We start from the raw sequence: 17,505 nt of genomic DNA, 5'->3' as shown, positions 1-17,505 counted from the left end.
CAAGAAACGGATGTACCTTTAGCCAGGCGAAATCGGCTGTACTGGCCCTACCCAAGGGCCAATTCGGCTTGACAAAGACCTACGCCCAGGCTGTTGCTAAGATAGGAAGATCCATAGCCACACAGACGGACACATTGACCCCACCACCCCCTCCTCCTCCCCCAACTCAGAAGAAAACACCGCCAAAGAACACACCTCTGAAGAAACAAGAAAGCCCTGTTGTCATGCTAAAGAACAGGTTCTCTGTGCTCGCTGATGAGAGCATGGAGACTGAGCAGCATGTCAAAACCAATACTCCGGGAGAACCCGGAGACATCATGTCTGACACAGGTTCTCCTCAGAGAACCCAGCCAGACACCCCAACCTCTACCGAGTTAGAGGTTGACCAACTCCCTAAGGGGAGAAATCAAAGCGGAGAGGATGCCCGAGGTGAGAGAGGAAGAAATAACCTCCGCTCTAACCAGAGGGATCTCCCCTCTCCAGAGAGAAAGACTTCCCCCAAAAGGGGGTTGTCCTCCTCTCCATCCAAACCCAAGAATAAAAATACCAAGGTCACTGGAATAAAGGGAAACCCCTCCGGGGGCCTCCCAAGGCCAAATAGCTCCAAGTAGGTCATCTAGAATAAGCCATGGATTCCAGAATTGTACAGTGGAATTGTAGAGGCCTCAAGGCCAATTACGAGGAAATGCAGCTACTGATGGACTCTGAGACTCCTGTAGCTGTCTGCTTACAGGAAACATTTCTGAAAGATTGCATCAGCTTCCGAAGCTACCGTGCTTACACCAAGAATGTTGAGGATGCAGAGAGAGCATCAGGTGGAGTCTGTATCCTTGTGAAGGATAGCATCCCCCATGAGAGGGTAGAACTACAGACCACACTACAGGCCGTAGCAGCTAGGATAACCCTTCACAAGGTTATCACTTGCTGCAGCCTGTATCTACCACCAGGCGCTCCATTAAACCGAACAGACATGGAGGACCTATTGAAACAACTCCCCCGGCCTTATTTAATCCTTGGGGATTTCAATGCCCATAACACCATGTGGGGATCCAACAATACCGACACAAGAGGTCGTATGCTGGAGGATATCTTCCTCCAACATGATTTATGCATACTTAATGATGCATCACCGACCTACTTGCACCCAGGAACTGGATCATTCACATGCATTGACCTCACCGTATGCGTCCCCGGACTTCTGGACGATTTTAAATGGTCAGTTAGCAATGATCTACGGGGAAGTGATCACTTCCCAATCATCATTACTAACAATCTCCCTTCATTGGGACGACCTCAGCGGTGGAAACTGAATAAGGCCGATTGGGAACAATTCCAAAAAAGATGCTCTGAGGATATCACAGAAAATATCCTCCATGAACAGAACCCAGCTGATACCTTTGCTAGCAAGCTACTAAGTATAGCCAGGAAAGTTGTACCCCTAACCTCTGCAAATCCAAAACGGCCTAGCAAACCATGGTTTGATACAGCTTGCAAAAGTGCTATTGGTGATAGGAAAAAACGACTGGCTGCATTTATAAAGAATCCTTCCCAGGAAAACCTAAAGCTATTCAGGATAGCTAGAGCAAAGGCTAGACAAACCATACGGTCAGCCAAAAGGAATTCCTGGAGAAGTTTTGTCGGCAGTCTGGATGCCAAAACTTCTGCTAGAGCGGTTTGGAAGGCAGTAAGGCGAATCAAAGGGAAAGAATCAAATGCAATAGGGCATTTGAAAAACCAAGGACGAACTGTCACGTCCCCCAGAGAAATAGCTGACTGCCTTGCATCCTCAATAGCAGAAAAATCATCCACTGCACACTACACGCCAGAGTTCCAAAAAGTCAAAACCAGGGAGGAAAGACACCCCATTGATTTCAGGTCAGAGAACAATGAAGACTACAACAAACCGTTCTCGCTTGAGGAACTGAGGGAATCGCTGGACAAGTCACACGACACAGCGCCTGGAGAAGACGAAATCCATTACCAGTTCCTCAAGCACCTTCCCGAACCCTCATTGGCAGTCCTACTAGGGGTCTATAACTGTGTGTGGCAAACAGGCGCTTTCCCAAACAGCTGGAGGAAAGCCACAGTTATACCGATACCTAAACCGGGAAGAGACGGCTCTGACCCAGCTAACTATCGACCAATAGCACTAACAAGCTGCATCTGCAAAACCATGGAAAGAATGATTAACAGTAGGCTGGTCTGGTACCTGGAAAGGAATAAAGTGATCTCAAACTACCAGTGCGGATTCCGGCAGGGGCGGACAACAACTGACCACCTGGTAAGGCTGGAAGCTTATATTAGAAATGCATTACTCAGAAGAGAACATCTAGTAGCTGTATTCTTCGATATAGAAAAGGCCTATGACACAACCTGGAAACATGGCATTCTACGTGACCTGGCGCTTATGGGGCTTAAGGGACACCTCCCCCGTTTTGTGGAGGAATTCCTGAAAGATCGAAAATTTCAGGTCCGAGTGGGCAACTCCGCTTCTGACACTCATGACCAGGAAATGGGTGTACCCCAGGGCAGCATTCTGTCAGTCACCCTGTACAACATTAAAATAAATAGCATCATAAATGCGCTGTCCCCTGGCATAGAGTGCTCTTTGTATGTCGATGACTTTGTCATTCTTACCTATGGGAAAAACATGAACACCTTAGAAAGGAAATTACAGTTATGTTTAAACAAAATTCAGGGTTGGGCAAACTATAATGGTTTCAAATTCTCAGACTCCAAAACAGTTAGTATGCATTTTTGTAATCTAAGGGGACTCCACCCAGACCCTGAACTATTTATACACAAAAAGAAGATCCCTGTCGTGAAAACTACAAAATTTTTAGGCCTCACCTTAGATTCCAAATTTAATTTTCTCCCCCACATTAAGGAACTTAAGAAGAAATGCCAAAAGTCATTAAACATACTAAGAGTACTCAGCCATACGGACTGGGGAGCTGACAGAGATACCTTGCTGCTGCTCTATCGGAGTCTAATTCGATCCAAGCTAGACTACGGATCCATAATATATGGAGCAGCAAGGAAGTCGTACCTAAAAATACTGGAACCAATACAAAATGCTGCCCTGCGTCTCTGTCTCGGCGCGTTTCGTACATCACCTATCCCAAGTCTCCATGTGGAGGCTGGAGAACTCCCCATGGATATAAGAATGAAAAAGCTTGCAATGCAGTATATAGTCAAGCTAAAATCCAACCCCACGAACCCTGCTTTTGACTCCATATTTAACCCCACAGAGGTAGAATTATACAATCGAAGGCCTAACGTCATACAGCCGTTGGGCCTTCGAATGAGAGAACCCATCCAAAATTTAACCCCACCCATTGACCAAATCTCTAAAATAGAAACCCCTCAGAACCCTCCTTGGCTAATGAATAAACCCAAATTAAATTTATCCCTCCTCAATTTCAAAAAAGAAAATACAGACCCAAGCATACTACAAGTCCACTTTAGGGAACTGCAGGAGAGCTACAGAGATTGTGGCACCATCTACACAGACGGATCCAAAATGGAGGGAAAGGTCGCGTGTGCCTGCTCCTTTCGGAACAAAACAATCTCCCGTAGACTCCCCGATGGCTGCTCCATCTTTACGGCCGAATTGCACGCAATATTGCTTGCACTTATGGCCGTAAAAGCATCAGAAAGGAGGAAATTTATAATCTGCTCCGACTCCAAATCTGCATTGCAAGCTTTGGGGCGGATGAAGACTGACATCCCATTGGTACATAAGAGCCTGAAGCTGTTGGACCAAATAACAGCCGACCGTAGGGATGTCACCTTCATCTGGGTCCCCTCCCATGTTGGCATTGAGGGAAACGAAGCCGCAGACAGAGAAGCAAAGAGAGCCCTAAATCATGCGGTGTCAGGAACCCAAATTCCCTACTCGGACCTGAGACAAAGTATTGCCTCTGCCACCTATCGAGAGTGGCAGAACCGATGGGAGGCTGAGACTCACAGTAAACTCAGGCAGATTGTGGCGGATGTCAGGTGGCGGCCCACATCTAAGGGTCTGACAAGGCGTGGTAGCACGACCATGTCCAGACTTAGGATTGGCCACACCTACATCACGCACTCTTTTGTACTGAAGAAAGAGGAGCCCCCACTCTGTGAGTACTGTGACTCTCGCCTCACCGTGGAACATATCCTCGTTGATTGCCCCAGATACCAGGATGTCAGAGCGAAATATTTTAGAGTCACTAATTTAAATACACTATTTGATAATGTCGACCCTGGGAAGGTACTGGGCTTTATCCGGGAAGTGGGGCTATCTACGAAGATCTGATCTATGAATTTTTGAACATGCACTATTTACATTAGATTTTTACCAAATATTTAAATTTTTACTACCTTGACTATTTTAACTGTGAATAGACCTTGATTTTAATGATATGACTGTATAGTATCTGGCCCTGTTGTTTAGAGAGAGAGTAGTCCTTAAGGGACTGCAGGCACGACATGGCCTAAATTGTGCCGATGTGCCTCAAATCACAAACCAAACCAAACCAATACAAAATGCTGCCCTGCGTCTCTGTCTCGGCGCGTTTCGTACATCACCTATCCCAAGTCTCCATGTGGAGGCTGGAGAATTCCCCATGGATATAAGAATGAAAAAGCTTGCAATGCAATATATAGTCAAGCTAAAATCCAACCCCACGAACCCTGCTTTTGACTCCATATTTAACCCCACAGAGGTAGAATTATACAATCGAAGGCCTAACGTCATACAGCCGTTGGGCCTTCGAATGAGAGAACCCATCCAAAATTTAACCCCACCCATTGACCAAATCTCTAAAATAGAAACCCCTCAGAACCCTCCTTGGCTAATGAATAAACCCAAATTAAATTTATCCCTCCTCAATTTCAAAAAAGAAAATACAGACCCAAGCATACTACAAGTCCACTTTAGGGAACTGCAGGAGAGCTACAGAGATTGTGGCACCATCTACACAGACGGATCCAAAATGGAGGGAAAGGTCGCGTGTGCCTGCTCCTTTCGGAACAAAACAATCTCCCGTAGACTCCCCGATGGCTGCTCCATCTTTACGGCCGAATTGCACGCAATATTGCTTGCACTTATGGCCGTAAAAGCATCAGAAAGGAGGAAATTTATAATCTGCTCCGACTCCAAATCTGCATTGCAAGCTTTGGGGCGGATGAAGACTGACATCCCATTGGTACATAAGAGCCTGAAGCTGTTGGACCAAATAACAGCCGACCGTAGGGATGTCACCTTCATCTGGGTCCCCTCCCATGTTGGCATTGAGGGAAACGAAGCCGCAGACAGAGAAGCAAAGAGAGCCCTAAATCATGCGGTGTCAGGAACCCAAATTCCCTACTCGGACCTGAGACAAAGTATTGCCTCTGCCACCTATCGAGAGTGGCAGAACCGATGGGAGGCTGAGACTCACAGTAAACTCAGGCAGATTGTGGCGGATGTCAGGTGGCGGCCCACATCTAAAGGTCTGACAAGGCGTGGTAGCACGACCATGTCCAGACTTAGGATTGGCCACACCTACATCACGCACTCTTTTGTACTGAAGAAAGAGGAGCCCCCACTCTGTGAGTACTGTGACTCTCGCCTCACCGTGGAACATATCCTCGTTGATTGCCCCAGATACCAGGATGTCAGAGCAAAATATTTTAGAGTCACTAATTTAAATACACTATTTGATAAAGTCGACCCTGGGAAGGTACTGGGCTTTATCCGGGAAGTGGGGCTATCTACGAAGATCTGATCTATGAATTTTTGAACATGCACTATTTACATTAGATTTTTACCAAATATTTAAATTTTTACTACCTTGACTATTTTAACTGTGAATAGACCTTGATTTTAATGATATGACTGTATAGAATCTGGCCCTGTTGTTTAGAGAGAGAGTAGTCCTTAAGGGACTGCAGGCACGACATGGCCTAAATTGTGCCGATGTGCCTCAAATCACAAATCACAAATCACAATCTTATTTAATCCTTGGGGATTTCAATGCCCATAACACCATGTGGGGATCCAACAATACCGACACAAGAGGTCGTATGCTGGAGGATATCTTCCTCCAACATGATTTATGCATACTTAATGATGCATCACCGACCTACTTGCACCCAGGAACTGGATCATTCACATGCATTGACCTCACCGTATGCGTCCCCGGACTTCTGGACGATTTTAAATGGTCAGTTAGCAATGATCTACGGGGAAGTGATCACTTCCCAATCATCATTACTAACAATCTCCCTTCATTGGGACGACCTCAGCGGTGGAAACTGAATAAAGCCGATTGGGAACAATTCCAAAAAAGATGCTCTGAGGATATCACAGAAAATATCCTCCATGAACAGAACCCAGCTGATACCTTTGCTAGCAAGCTACTAAGTATAGCCAGGAAAGTTGTACCCCTAACCTCTGCAAATCCAAAACGGCCTAGCAAACCATGGTTTGATACAGCTTGCAAAAGTGCTATTGGTGATAGGAAAAAACGACTGGCTGCATTTATAAAGAATCCTTCCCAGGAAAACCTAAAGCTATTCAGGATAGCTAGAGCAAAGGCTAGACAAACCATACGGTCAGCCAAAAGGAATTCCTGGAGAAGTTTTGTCGGCAGTCTGGATGCCAAAACTTCTGCTAGAGCGGTTTGGAAGGCAGTAAGGCGAATCAAAGGGAAAGAATCAAATGCAATAGGGCATTTGAAAAACCAAGGACGAACTGTCACGTCCCCCAGAGAAATAGCTGACTGCCTTGCATCCTCAATAGCAGAAAAATCATCCACTGCACACTATACGCCAGAGTTCCAAAAAGTCAAAACCAGGGAGGAAAGACACCCCATTGATTTCAGGTCAGAGAACAATGAAGACTACAACAAACCGTTCTCGCTTGAGGAACTGAGGGAATCGCTGGACAAGTCACATGACACAGCGCCTGGAGAAGACGAAATCCATTACCAGTTCCTCAAGCACCTTCCCGAACCCTCATTGGCAGTCCTGCTAGGGGTCTATAACTGTGTGTGGCAAACAGGCGCTTTCCCAAACAGCTGGAGGAAAGCCACAGTTATACCGATACCTAAACCGGGAAGAGACGGCTCTGACCCAGCTAACTATCGACCAATAGCACTAACAAGCTGCATCTGCAAAACCATGGAAAGAATGATTAACAGTAGGCTGGTCTGGTACCTGGAAAGGAATAAAGTGATCTCAAACTACCAGTGCGGATTCCGGCAGGGGCGGACAACAACTGACCACCTGGTAAGGCTGGAAGCTTATATTAGAAATGCATTACTCAGAAGAGAACATCTAGTAGCTGTATTCTTCGATATAGAAAAGGCCTATGACACAACCTGGAAACATGGCATTCTACGTGACCTGGCGCTTATGGGGCTTAAGGGACACCTCCCCCGTTTTGTGGAGGAATTTCTGAAAGACCGAAAATTTCAGGTTCGAGTGGGCAACTCCGCTTCTGACACTCATGACCAGGAAATGGGTGTATCCCAGGGCAGCATTCTGTCAGTCACCCTGTTCAACATTAAAATAAATAGCATCATAAATGCGCTGTCCCCTGGCATAGAGTGCTCTTTGTATGTTGATGACTTTGTCATTCTTACTTATGGGAAAAACATGAACACCTTAGAAAGAAAATTACAGTTATGTTTAAACAAAATTCAGGGTTGGGCAAACTATAATGGTTTCAAATTCTCAGACTCCAAAACAGTTAGTATGCATTTTTGTAATCTAAGGGGACTCCACCCAGACCCTGAACTATTTATACACAAAAAGAAGATCCCTGTCGTGAAAACTACAAAATTTTTAGGCCTCACCTTAGATTCCAAATTTAATTTTCTCCCCCACATTAAGGAACTTAAGAAGAAATGCCAAAAGTCATTAAACATACTAAGAGTACTCAGCCATACGGACCGGGGAGCTGACAGAGATACCTTGCTGCTGCTCTATCGGAGTCTAATTCGATCCAAGCTAGACTACGGATCCATAATATATGGAGCAGGAAGGAAGCCGTACCTAAAAATACTGGAACCAATACAAAATGCTGCCCTGCGTCTCTGTCTCGGCGCGTTTCGTACATCACCTATCCCAAGTCTCCATGTGGAGGCTGGAGAACTCCCCATGGATATAAGAATGAAAAAGCTTGCAATGCAGTATATAGTCAAGCTAAAATCCAACCCCACGATCCCTGCTTTTGACTCCATATTTAACCCCACAGAGGTAGAATTATACAATCGAAGGCCTAACGTCATAGGCCGTTGGGCCTTCGAATGAGAGAACCCATCCAAAATTTAACCCCACCCATTGACCAAATCTCTAAAATAGAAACCCCTCAGAATCATCCTTGGCTAATGAATAAACCCAAATTAAATTTATCCCTCCTTAATTTCAAAAAAGAAAATACAGACCCAAGCATACTACAAGTCCACTTTAGGGAACTGCAGGAGAGCTACGGAGATTGTGGCACCATCTACACAGACGGATCCAAAATGGAGGGAAAGGTCGCGTGTGCCTGCTCCTTTCGGAACAAAACAATCTCCCGTAGACTCCCCGATGGCTGCTCCATCTTTACGGCCGAATTGCACGCAATATTGCTTGCACTTATGGCCGTAAAAGCATCAGAAAGGAGTAAATTTATAATCTGCTCCGACTCCAAATCTGCATTGCAAGCTTTGGGGCGGATGAAGACTGACATCCCATTGGTACATAAGAGCCTGAAGCTGTTGGACCTAATAACAGCCGACCGTAGGGATGTCACCTTCATCTGGGTCCCCTCCCATGTTGGCATTGAGGGAAACGAAGCCGCAGACAGAGAAGCAAAGAGAGCCCTAAATCATGCGGTGTCAGGAACCCAAATTCCCTACTCGGACCTGAGACAAAGTATTGCCTCTGCCACCTATCGAGAGTGGCAGAACCGATGGGAGGCTGAGACTCACAGTAAACTCAGGCAGATTGTGGCGGATGTCAGGTGGCGGCCCACATCTAAGGGTCTGACAAGGCGTGGTAGCACAACCATGTCCAGACTTAGGATTGGCCACACCTACATCACGCACTCTTTTGTACTGAAGAGAGAGGAGCCCCCACTTTGCGAGTACTGTGACTCTCGCCTCACCGTGGAACATGTCCTCGTTGATTGCCCCAGATACCAGGATGTCAGGGCGAAATATTTTAGAGCCACTAATCTAAAAACACTATTTAATAATGTCGACCCTGGGAAGGTACTGGGCTTTATTCGGGAAGTGGGGCTATCTACGAAGATGTGATTTCTGAATTTGTGAACATGCACTATTTACATTAGATTTTTACCAAATATTTAAATTTTTACTACCTTTACTATTTTAACTGTGAATAGACCTTGATTTTAATTATATGACTGTATAGAATCTGGCCCTTGTTGTTTAGAGAGAGAGTAGTCCTTAAGGGACTGCAGGCACGACATGGCCTAAATTGTGCCGATGTGCCTCAAATCAAAAAAAAAAAAAAAAAAATCAAATGCTATAGGACTTCTTGTGAATCGAGTCACGGAGACGTATCACATTGAGCGTGTTCTCGTTGACCCCAAATAGGGTACAGGTTCGTACATAAGATACACGAACACATCTGCTGAAAAAATGAACTAAACTTGGAACACAATGTCAAATCCAGTCACGCACATTAGTTTCTTTAGTAATGTATGCCATCAGAAAAGAGATTCATTAATTGACCACTTACCAAGATTTTCATGCCGATTGCTTTATTTTGGACGGTTCCATCTGGTCAGCAGCGTATGGGTCTACGTAAGATTGACAAAATATATAGGTCACAGCTGGGTCTACGTAGTATATGAAATATGCACTCTTACATATATTTCGGACCTAAAAACTTATTAATATTAATAGGGATTTGTGATCACTGCAGTGCTATCTGCACCTCTCATAGCTCTCGCCAGTTGAAGCTCTAAACATTTTTTTTTCTTGAATTCTAATGTGGTTGTTAAAGCCTGACGGAGGTGAAGTCGTTTTGACGGCATTGATACAGTGAGCAGTTTACATCAAGGTCAGGAGCGCACTGCCAGCTCTTTGGCTCATGTTTTACGAGTCTGCTAGAGCAAACTTTCCTTTGGAATTTTCTTCTCACTCTCAGTCAGGACTGCCACATCTGACCTTCAATTGAATAGTAGTGTACACTAATAGATCAATTTAATAGTAGTGTACACTAATAGATCAATTGAATAGTAGTGTACACTAATAGATCAATTTAATAGTAGTGTACACTAATAGATCAATTGAATAGTAGTGTACACTAATAGATCAATTTAATAGTAGTGTACACTAATAGATCAATTGAATAGTAGTGTACACTAATAGATCAATTGAATAGTAGTGTACACTAATAGATCAATTTAATAGTAGTGTACACTAATAGATCAATTTAATAGTAGTGTACACTAATAGATCAATTCAATAGTAGTGTACGTTAATTGGTTAATTTAAACAATAGAATGTATTAAGTGTATTGACATCGAGCATGTTTATAAAAAAAAAAGGACAAGGGAATCTCTCCCTCCCACCTAATAAAAAATGCATTTGAATTTGTTTTTGTTTTGTTTTTTGAAGCAAAAAAGATATATTTACGTTATAAAACCTAAAAAGTCAACAAGGGCTGTCATTGAGTGTCCGGGGCAGCGACTAGTGGTGCCCGACCCCGCGCTCATTATTTTGTGCAAGTATTGTTTTGTTTTCGGTTTCCAAAGGTCCCGCAATTATTTTGGTCTGCACTTTTCTGCCTGTCGGCTTTAGATGAAAAAGACTTACAAAGTGTGGAGTGGCGTGAATTTGTAGGTGTTTGTGTGGATAGTATAACTTCTAAGGTGTCAGTATCTATTCTCATACCATAACTTTAGACCTGCCTAGTTTTATCTTCAGGGTTTCTCTCATTTTCTTCTAGATCAGCACAGCGTGCAAGGAGACAATGACACTTGCGGTCTTGTGACCACGCCGTCATTCTTTGAGAACCTCTCTCGGTGTCGCCTTAAAAAAACAACACAAAAAACAACAACTTTTGTTTTGGAGGAAAGGGGGATTACCAAGGAGCAGGGTGGATCTTCGTGGATTTATAATGGAATGTTTGATTCTCTCCCTTGACATTTGGAGATATTTTTGTTCTCTCTTCTGTTTCCAAGTGGATCTAATTACAGTGATTCCTACTGTTGATGTATTAGTTTGCCGTGTGGGGGGAGGGGGGAGGGGTAAGGTGATTGGTGCAGCAACAAAAGTGCTAAGTCTGGGGTTATTCCTTTGCACATTATTTGTATAATCTACCAGAGAGAAATAAAAAGAAGGGGAATTACACGTACGTGTGTTTGGATCTAGATCTAAATAGTCACCAAACTCGTATGCAGCATCATCCGTGGCTGGTTTTGTTTGAATAGTTGCATTAACGTATCTTTCAAAGATCTTTGGGGTCTGGTTATAAAAACCCAGTATGGCAGTGCTGAACAGCAGGCAATTTTTCCTTGACACATACAGATCCTACAGCTAAGCAGTAAAAAGAATAAACGCTCGTTGAAATCATCAGGGGACTCGAAAAGCAACAGATTATTTTGTTTGTTCTTCTCCGGTCTCTGTGAGATACTGAGTGAAGCTCGTGTACATGTTGATTATCACCGACTAATCTTAGAGAGATGGATTAGAATAGTACCATTAGTGTTCAGCAGTACTAACACTTATGAAATACAGACGTTTCTGGAAAAGAGAATTTAATTGGTTACTAGCAAAGGTAGAACGTTAAAAAAACACAAAAACAACAACCTTTGCTCCTCATTCAAAAAGGAAAGACTACAGATGAAAACACAAGCAAAATATTTAAAAGGGGGGGGGGTTGTTTAAGGGAAGAACTGCAAACTCACTGCCATATATCCCAGTGTGGCAGGAATAAACTCCTTTTTCTATATAAAATAAATAAATAAAAAAGTGTTTCATTTTTTAAAATAGATTTTTTCTTTTTCGTCCTCTATGAATAATTTCATGTCAAATTTCAACTTGATCCGAGGATGGGAAGTGGGAGGTAAAAGGGTGCACAAATAACTCCACGTAGACATCCACATCCAGCATTTAGTTCCCATTTTCAATACTAAAGAAAATGATAAATAACCAATGGTTAATAACTACCTGGTTAATTATTGGACTGATTCGTGTTTTTAACTTGATCCGAGAATGGGCCTGGGAGAAATAACGTGTACAAACATTGCACTAGACAAAGAGAGTTTTAAAAAAAGTTACTATAAGCTTTGTAAAAACAAAAGTTGAGAAAATGCGCTAAGTCCAAGACTGTATTTTGGCTTACCACTTATTGTGTATATATGTTTACACTATAGTCGAGATGATAGACGAAGCTGATTTTATATATTTATTCGGCACAGAACGACTAGATTTAGAATCTAGACCAGTGGTCTTCAACGGGGGCGATATCGCCCCCTAGGGGGCGTTTTCGAGATTTTGGGGGGCGCTGAGAGCCAAAGGGGTGGTAGGGGGGCGCTGATCACAAAATGGGGCGGTAAGGGGGCGCTGGACATAAAGGCGGAAAGAAGAAATTTAAGGTGCTCTGAAACAAAATAAATTTAAAAATTCTACAACATTTAAGCTGGGAAACTAAATATAGACAAATTATAAATAACTTGCTTCTAATTTAAGAACAGAAACAGCGTTAGAAAAGGAGTTCGGGAATCCCATTTTTAATTTTAAAATTCTTACTCTTTTACTGTGATTGGAGAGTATTTATTGTCCTTGGATCTGGCGCGTATAAACGTTTAAGATTTGATAAACAAAGTAGGTAATACGCCTTTTAGATTAGAGTTTATTTTATCTACATATGTCAATATATTGATATGTAAATGTTAATTGCAAAAAAAAAAAACAATACAGGTAACATTTAATAGAATAATTTAACTTTTTAAAAACAAAAAACATTGATAAAATGTTGTTACGAAAACTCACTGGTATGTCATGTCATATTTCCTTGAGATTTAGTGAATTTCCACTAGAAAAAAAATGTTCTACTTTGATCGCATTTTCAGATGAGGTTATGAAACCAAGTCGGCTTCACGAACATATAGCGATATCCAGATATAATTTAAGAATATTCACGAACAATTATAAAAATCTACAATTAAAACAATATTAAAAACAAAAAACGCCAAAGCAGGATATGCTTTAGTGGCCTCTTAGAAAAATGCATAGCTTTTTGAAAATTCTTATAATATTGTTGAAAAATTGATTAAAACTAAATTTATTTTAAAACATATGTAACACAAAAATACTTTTTTTTCTGTTAGAGATGAAATATTATTTCAAAATTGTCTAGTTATGTAGCTTCTGAGGACACATAGGAAACCATCAGTGGTTGGACGCTACAATGACTTTATAGGTAATATAGAATAAAGAACAAATCTATTTACTATTCACATTGTGAGTTATGATACACAAGAAAAGTTTAGCCCGCAATTTCATTTCTATTTGAATTTAATTATAAAACTGTAAAAACAAATGATGAAAAAGGTGTTAGACTCTTGTTGTAAACTGAAGTTCGCTGGATTTCGAAAGGGGTTTGTTAATTGTTATGGCTCGTTTTTTTAAGCTCTTGAATAATTATTTTTTTTGAGAAACAGGAAGATTCAACAGTTGGCGATGACTTAAAGCAGGCTAAAAAAATGTTTTCCATGCTAGGCATCTAACACAAGTGAATGAAACGAACCTCCGACTGCTAGGAAAGAAATTGACTGTCATTGATCATATCATTTTCTCTTTTATCGAGGAATTAAATCTATTTCAAAGAGTTTTACACTCTCACATAACTTGTTTGTGGACAAATGAATTACTGCCCAAGGACACCGATATCTATGCAATTCACATAACAATGCTCTATGAAGAAATTAAGATTCGCTTCTAAAATTAAAAGTATATATATATATAAATGACAATTATTAAACATCTGTTACTGACGTTCAAATCGAGTTGCATGAAAAAATGACAAAACTATGTCTTCAGTAAAAAGAATGTAAACATAGGAGGCTCACAGTGGCTTAGCTAGGGTGGGGGGGGGGAGGGGGGAAATTTGAAGATCCACCGGGCCCCCATTTAAGAGGGGGGGTCAAATTAGTGCTTTTTTAATTAATTAAATTAAATATTACGCAAAATGCAGCGGCCCCCAAAGATGTCAAGCCCCCTGGCCCTCCAAACAATGGAAATTCCTAGCTACGTCCCTGAGGCACAACAGAGATGTGGCTGAATTTAAATGTTTCAGTAAAATTCCAAAACTGTGGTCGAAATAGGAATTATGTTTAAGCTTTTCAGTAAACCTACATGGTTAACCTAGATTTAGTACGTAACAAAGTTAATGAATAAGCAAAGAAATAGACAGGATGTAGCGACTAGAGAAGACCTTCGCCTTGCCTTGGCTAACTTAAAGCTTGAAATTTCTAATATTGTCAGACTGCAGGAAGCACAAGGTTAGCTTAATTTCATTTTGTAGTGAATTCAGCAATAATAATATTTATATTAAAAAAATAAATATATTTACAATTAAACCTAAAAACAGTAGGCCCTAATAGTCAAAAATTTAAACGGAGACTATTCTTAGGATTTGAAAGAAAGTCTTTACAATTAATTTTTGTGTGTAATCTCTGCAAATTATTTGACATAAGTTTTTGCATAATGATAATATTGGCTGCTTTTTTTTTTGCCTTTAATTTCGAAGATTACTGCTTAGTCCAGAGTTTCACATAACTACGCAAACCCAACTGCGACCTACATATTTTCCCGAAATTTATGCAGACAAAGCCTTTGTATGCTGGTGTTCTATTTAAGTTTTCTTTCCGCCTTTTGCGCCTGTCTTCAATAATGGCTTTTCTTTGAGTATCAAATGTTTGTCCCGCAGTTTTTGTAAGAGCTCTCGAACTGTTTCTCTCAGAGGCTATCTGCTGCCAGAGAATGCTGCCAGGTACTTTCCTCTATGCCAGTGAGAGCGAAATGAATAAATCTTTATAGCGTTCACCGGGGAGGGGGACACCTCTGTAACTCAGTCCTCCTCAAAGCTCGTCAGTCATAGGCCAAGGAGTTCACAACAATCGCCTTTGGCATGCGGTCGTCTCCCAAGCGGGATAAGTGTTATTGACAGCATAACAATTAATAGATAGATGATATTTTGTTCAAATTTGCTTCTCACGGTTCTTTATAACAGTTTTTCTTAGAGGGGGGCGCTGGCGGATTTTTTTTAAAGAAAAAATTCGAAAAGGGGGCGGTAGGCCAAAAAAGGTTGAAGACCACTGATCTAGACCAATCAATATGTTAGTATTTATTACTACTTTATTTGCATATTCGTTTGCATTTGTTTTTTCTTTAATTAACTCCTTTTTGTGCTTTTTGTCCAAATTATAAAGGCAATGTTTTCGATTGCATTGTTTCACATAACTACGCAAACCCATTTGCGGCCTGCATATTTTTTCCGCACCTCGTGCAGACAAAACCGTTGTCCGCCAGCGGTCTATTTGAGTTTTCTTTTTGTCTTCTGTGCCTGTCTTCAATGAGGGCTTTCCTTTGGATCTCAAATGTATGTCCCGCAACCTTTGTTAAGGCTCTCCAACTGTCACTTTCAGAGGCCATCTGCTGACACATTTGTATGGCTCCGAGATCTGGGTTTTCTATCGAAGGCATTTAAGGCTCCTAAAACGCTCCCATCAAAGATGCACCCTGATGAACATGCGCTGGCAAGACTGCATTACTACATTACTAATAACTATGCTGGAGACCCGTGTGGACGCCTATCTCACCTGGGAGACGACCGCATGCCGAAGGCAATCTTCTTTGACAAGCTTAAAGGAGGACGGCGTAACAGACTGCCCCCCCCCCCCTCCCACAGTAAGCGCTATAAAGATCAACCCAGACGCCACGCATTTCGCATTCACTGTCATAGAGGAAAGCAAAATAATAGTAATTTATTCAATTGTTGACTCCTGTTTTCTAATTGTGGACTTGAATCAATCGTTCAATGTCCTAGGTGTAACCTGTTCGTTCATTTTAGGCCTGGTAAAAGTGTTAGTTCTAGGATTGGTTCAAGTTAATCTCTTTGCTCATTAATGATGGGATGTGAACTTGATGTTTCGTCTTCACATTACAGAAGTGCAGAGTTTGTTTTCTCACCGAAAGTTTGTGGTCTGCTCGTTGCTTTATTTTTTCTCTACATTACAATTAATTCCCTTTGTAAAGCACATTTGTAAAGTAAAGTTCCCCTTTCAGACCTTGTGGTTTATAGGGCAGATAATGTAAAGGTAAAGGTCATCTGTTTCTGTGAGCTACGATTAACGAGGGTGTCGTGTGGCCAGCATAACGACCACCCGCCTTACTTTTCCCCAACCAATGTCAGGTACCCATTAGAGCTGGGTGGACTCAGAGGCGCCCGAAGCTCCAGAAATTAAAAATCCCGGTCTTCACCAGGATTCGAACCCCGGTTCTAAAGTCAAGCACTTTACCGATCAGTTACCGCGCCCCCTAATTCCCTTTGTGGTGTGATTTAATTGTGCCTAGATTGTTTGGTTGTATGCACTGAGACAGAAATATAGAGACAGGCCAGTGAGATGATTTCTATTCTCACATTTTAGTACACTATCAATACCGATAAGGAAAAGAAAAATCCAACATGATCGTTTAGCATTTTGTGAATTTGCTAATCTCGAAAGAAAACTTGTGTTCTTCATTTTTAAAACACAATTTCCACATTCCCCAGATTTGGCGCCGAACATCAAGGAGCAATATATTCTTTGCAATCATTTTTTTTTTAATGACTCCGGGACAAATTTTGTCAAATATGGCTGACGTCTTAACATTGTAGATTTTATTCGAGATTAGAGAGTACTCTCACGCGTTCATTGTTGCTTGTCGCGAATCACTACAAATATCAAGGTATACACTTTCTAACATTTAAAAAAATCATTTGTAATGTAGTTATAGACACCATAGAGTCTAGATTTAAATCTAGATATGTAGATCTAGCAGGAAGTTACTTTATATGTAACTAGCTATGGTTTTTTACCCGTCTTTGCTCGGGCTTTTTTGTTCTGTTTTTGTTTTGTTATATAATACAAGACATCTATGTTGTTATAATAGTTAAAATCTATGTCAAATGCCTCATTTGCCTAAATCTAGTAAGCTCTCTTGCTGTAAGGCAACTTGACATCTCCTAAGATCACCGCTATTATCTAAGGCACGTTCATGCCAAGTTACATTAAGATTGGTCAGACGTTATTGATGTCTATAAAGGACATTAATACAAACTTTTACATTCTACTTTATTTTTCTGGAATAGAGCAAACACCAACACACAGTTAGGCTTCTCCTTTCGACTTTCTGAAAATAGGCAATTGATAAGCCATACACCTTGTCCAGTGTAAATGTATACTCGTACGTCTGGGGTTGTAAAGTTAATGCAAAAAACGTGTTCGATTACTTTGTTCTGTTTTGTTGGTGT

At 41.5% G+C, this 17,505-nt stretch overlaps 1 protein-coding gene across 3 annotated transcripts in view; it reads left to right on the top strand.

Annotated features, from left to right (window-relative positions):
• Positions 1-17,505, top strand: part of LOC106062186 (B-cell CLL/lymphoma 9-like protein) — a 160,203-nt gene that overhangs the window by 23,772 nt on the left and 118,926 nt on the right. The gene's annotated exons all lie outside the window — the stretch shown is intronic.

This window comes from Biomphalaria glabrata, chromosome 10 (assembly GCF_947242115.1).
Source record: "Biomphalaria glabrata chromosome 10, xgBioGlab47.1, whole genome shotgun sequence".
Lineage (NCBI taxonomy): Eukaryota > Metazoa > Mollusca > Gastropoda > Planorbidae > Biomphalaria > Biomphalaria glabrata.
The sequence above is the reverse complement of the archived record's forward strand: the minus strand, read 5'-3'. Positions and strand labels throughout refer to the sequence as shown.